Below are 5,287 nucleotides of genomic sequence, written 5' to 3'. Positions count from 1 at the left end.
ATTATCATCACAGGAGTGATGGCTAGGGAGGGAAAGAAGGAGGGGTAAGAGACGTGTGTCTACACGCTCAATACTGAAGCAAGGAGGGTTGAAGCGAAGCAGATGTGTATCTGAAAGCAGCCAGGCTTGGGTGGGGAACATGACACGACCCTCACGACCGCTTGTCCATCTCCTCTTTGGCCTGAGACTAGAGGACAAGTGAAACAAATGGGGTCACAGCTTAGCACGTACCGTAGAGCCACCTAACAGGGGGAAAAAAAAAAACCCTGCCTTTTTCAGTTTCAAATGACTCAAAGAGAAATTGTTCCACCACTTCAGCTTTTTGGCTGCATATCCCCTTAGTACAGAGTGCAGGGAGCATTTTATCTCATCTCCATTTTCTAAATCTAGGTCACCTCAATCCGTGGCTGCGCTGCTAGTGATACCTTTATGATTTGCCACAGCCCTGGCTTGAAGTCAGCAGCAACTTCGGAAATGCTAAACGGCGGGTAGTGTCTAACTAGCAAATGGAGGGGGCTTCTTACAGCTCAGTCTCCGCACAGCCACTGAAGGAGACGGATCACCTACCTTTAAAGAAGAAAAGGCTTTGGGCTTGCAATCAAAAGCCAAGAAAATTCACTTTGTCAGCTGCTGGACACAGCAACAGGAGAACGCATCGTTCATTACCGCCATGCTGCGCCAGGATGGCTACACAACCTGCCGCTGGTCAAAAGTAACAGGGATGGAACAGACTGACAAAGTGGTTCGCACGCTGCTGTCAGACTTTCTGGAGATACCCTGATGTCTCCCCTTGAGATGCTTGCAGATCTAAGACCAGCATAATTGAAGTAAATAAAAAAAAAAAAAAAAGAAATCTGAAACCAGCCCTTGCCGTTCAAGAAATGCAGCCTTTTCCCTTTCCTTGCTCATGTGGGGTTGTCCCTTAAAAAGGCCTAAAGGATGAACATGTAGAAGATGTCCTCGTTTATCACAGCCATGTCTACTGCTGCAAACTGAAAGAGGGAGAAGTGCTTCAGACCTGCTTTAGATTAGGAAGAGACAGGAGAAATAAAAAGAGCATCTGACACCAAAATAAAACTATTTTGGTCACTGACATCTCCCTTATTCTAAATGAAGCAATTGTGGGCTACGTTTGTTTTGCATTCATAATTAGCAGACAGAACAGATGGCAAAGGCGTCACTTAAAGCCACACGTCCGACAAAATAACCCAGGCTGCCAGTGCAATTTTTCACTAGGAAGGAACAAGGAATACTTTCCCCTCTTCCTCCCATTGAAACGTATCCCAAAGAAATGAGGCCAGCAAATGTTTGCATCAAGTAGGGGATTCACCGCAAAAAGGAATCCATTGTGTTTTGGAGTGTGTTGATTGCTGGCTGAGTGAGGAAGAAAAGGGCAATAGCAAATGGATTGCGAAGAGAACAAAAAATAGGAATGGAAACTAGCAATACATTGCCAGCAATATAACAAGGGGCTCAAATAAACATATACTCTTTCCTCCTTTCAGTCCTGTGGTTCAGGCATAAACTGGAACTCAGGACATCTGCATTTCATTTAGAAGACAACTGAACAGGAGGATCTTTATCAGTGAAGGTATCTGCTGTCCCACACCTGACTCCTGTATGAAATGTGCTCATCCTCTCAAAACATATGGACGCTGGAAAACCCACTGACAAACAAGCAAGGCACAAAGTTTAATGCACCACCCACTGCACGTGATTCATATCCACGGCTAGGAGAGACTATTTCGCTAGAAATCTGGAGCGTAAAACGCCTGTATGGCACTCCCATCCCATTTCTTCTGCCACAAGAACAGGCAAGGAATGAGATAAAAAAAACCCCAACAACAAACCCCATGCTCCTTGCTGAAAACACTGAAGTCCTGTTCCTTGGTCTACTGATAGTACTGTACTGTGTTTGGCTTGTGACACCCAGAATACACATACGTGAACATCTCAGAGGAAGCACCTCTCTGGGGAACCTCTCCTGACAGCCCATCTTGTGTGACAAAGTCCCTTTGTTAAGTTCTTAACCTCCTACAAAGCCCAAACAATTTCATCACAGTGAATAACCCTGCTCGTTGGAAAGAAAAAAAGAGAGCCAGATACTACTACAGTTTCATTCCTTTTATAGCCTTGGGAGGTCCTCCGGCAGCCTTGCTGATGGACTACAAGAGGGTTTTGGCGTAGCGTTCTCGGATAAGCTGTTCCTAGCACGCATGACTGAGCAGTATCAGGACACAGACTGATGGGCAATATAATAAACATCATGAGCCTTGCCTCACTCATATTGCAAATGTGCTAGTAATCTTGAGCTTCCATAGCTACCGCAGTCTTGAAACCTCCTCTCTGATACTATTAAGATGCTAATAACGGTGAGTCTTGTCCAGCTATTGCAGCCTCCTCTCTCAGACACTGCAAATGTGCTAATAATTGTGCGTCTCGGTAGCTACTGCAGCGTAGAACTGCTCTCTCTGATGTTGTAAATACACTAATGAGGCTCAATACTACTGTAGCCTGCTCAGCTGATCGTCAGCGAAAGAACAATGCCTAGAGAAAGAGCACAGATCTCCAGGAAAGAGCACAGGCTTAGGGGAAAAGGATAGGTGCCTAGGAAAGGGCACAGACCTAGAGAAAGAGAATAGGGCCCTACAGGAGAGCTGGGTCGCTAGGAAAGCATGTAGACTTAGGACAGACCTCAGCAGGACTCAAAGCTGCTATCTCCATCTCCTTCCACTGGCCAAAGACCCTTCAAAAAAAAAGGGAAGCCTTTCCAGGGAGGAATACACTGACTAAGCCCCATCTATCAGGGCAGGTGACTCCATTAGGATGGACAGGCTCCCTCAACACTCACCCTTTCAGTGAGGCTCATGGGATCCCGACGATACTTTGAGAAAAGCCCTTAGCAGTTCTCCCTCAGGCCTTACCTTCCCTGATTAACCCTCCTTTCCCCCCAAAAGCACGCCTCAAACCACCGTGAATTAGAAACATCCAAATAATGTCAGCACAGAGGCACCGGTGTTCACGCAACAGGACTAACGCACGCTAACAGAGATGTGTCCTCTACAAGGCAGCACAGTGGAAAATCTCTTCCAAGCATTGCTCCTCCATCCACCATCTACTGGTATAGGAAAGGGCTCAGAAGTTTCAGCAAGTTCCACAATATTTTCATACAGAGTATTAAGAACATTCAACTTTAAACAGAGAAAGCACACTCACATTATTTTATGGGACTTAATACAAAGCAGCTCTATTAATGTAAGACATACTTAATTCATCTTCCTAAACCAGACGGTTCTAACATTTTTAGACACCTTGTTCCTATCTCCTCTCTGTTGTATAGTGGAGACTCAACTTTGGTTTTACTTCTTTACGCAGTTACCTGAACATTCATAAGCAGAGAGCACTGTGCAAGAAACAGGCACATCTAAAGCATCAGTGTGACTTCCTCCCGCTCCAGCCTCAAATGACATTTGCTTTTCCTTACCTCCACTAGCTCTAATCTCCCTGCTTTTTCCAGCTGCTCAATAATAATCCAAGAGAAGGACCCCTGTGCTAAGCCATGAGGACTCACAGCCCAGGGGCATCGCTTAATACCCTCCAAATATAGAGCTGGACACTGGTCCACTGGCACAACTTTTAAACATTCAGCAACTGCTCTAAATTAGGAACCTGCTCCACAACTGCTCCTAGAGCTGTTCTGCATCTACTGGGAATTCCCTTTAGATTTCTAAGAGAGGGAATAGCCGCTACCAGTACACTGCCCTCACCTCAATTCTGCGGCTTACAAAGAGGCCCCTGAAAACTTCATCGGGGTACAACTCTCTCAGGTAAAATTCACACTGCGAGAAATCTGTCCCGGTGGTCTCAGGTTCATTCCACAAAATTACCAAGACTCCTTGCTCAGAAATACTGGGATCTGAGGTGCCCAAGAGAATGATTCTCAAAATCATATAATGACAGAATGGTTTGGTTTGGAAGGGACCTTAAAGATCATCCAGTTCCAAATTCCCTGCCCCGGGCAGGGCCACCTTCCACTAACCCAGGTAGCCCAAAGCCCCGTCCAGCCTGGCCTTGAACCCTTCCAGGGAGGGGGCAGCCACAGCTGCTCTGGGCAACCTGTGCCAGGGCCTCACCCCCCTCACGGGGAAGGATTTCTTCCCAATACCTAATCTAAATCTCCCCTCTGTCAGTTTAAAACCATCACCCCTCGTCCTATCCCCACATCCCCTGATCCAGAGTCCCCCCCCTTTCCTGCAGCCCCTTTCAGCCCTGGGAGGCCGCTCTAAGGTCTCCCCGGAGCCTTCTCTCCTCCAGCTGAACCCCCCCAGCCTGTCCTCATAGGGGGGAGCTCCAGCCTGCTGATTGTCTTCGTGGCCTCCTCTGGACCCGCTCCAGCAGGTCCCTGTCCTTCTCAGACTCAAGCCTTAGCTACCTGGTTTGCTGTCATGCATGTCCCACTCAGGCCTCTGCACAAAATGCAATGACCATGGCCAAGTGCAAGCAAAGCCCTGAAAGCAGATCACACCGTCCCCCATTCCTGCGGAAGACCAGCAGTGAAAAGACCAAGGAAATAAAGGAGAAGACCGTGTTGCCCATCTAGGTGACTTCAGAGGTTAGTGCCCTAACCAGCTGGGTGTCAGCTGCTTTCTAGTGTCAGGACTAGGCACCTCCTGCTTAAGCTGTGGGAAAAAGATAGATTCAGTGCACTGAAAGACAAAGCACAGCTCCCTGTGGCACTGACCTGGCAAAGGGGAAACCTGGGCTCCTACCCCTGCTCCAAGGAGTACCTTACATTCTGCATTAAAGAGTCAGCAATTCAAACGCACAGACAGTCCTCAAAGCTGTAATCTCAATATCAATACTGCGATAAAACAATTTGCTAGTCAACTCATTAGTACAATCACCGGAGGAGGTAGGAACGTGAATACCCACCTTAAGACCTTGCCTCTGTCAGTGCTTAGTTATTCATGCAAAGTGGAATAACTAGGCTGGAGTTTAACACACATTCCTGCAAGCTGGATGGGGTTCAAATTTCCTCAAGGTAGGAGAGGTAATCGAACCGGGGTGTTCCACATCTGAGGTGACCACACTAATTCCTGAGATGCTTGGTGAAAAGACGATGCTGCCATGAGTGCTGCTGCTGCTGCCTACTGCTCTGCCTTCACTGAGTCAAATCCAGCCTTGAAAGCTCCGCATTTTGTTTTGTGAAAGCTCGAGGCAAACATATTACGTTAAGCAGGAGTTAGAAAACGGTGTGTGGGTAAAAGATTCCCTTCTGGGGGGGGGG

Source organism: Athene cunicularia, assembly GCF_003259725.1.
Source record: "Athene cunicularia isolate RWA chromosome 24 unlocalized genomic scaffold, athCun1 chr24_part1, whole genome shotgun sequence".
NCBI classification, from domain to species: Eukaryota; Metazoa; Chordata; class Aves; order Strigiformes; family Strigidae; genus Athene; species Athene cunicularia.
Note: the sequence above shows the minus strand (reverse complement) of the source record.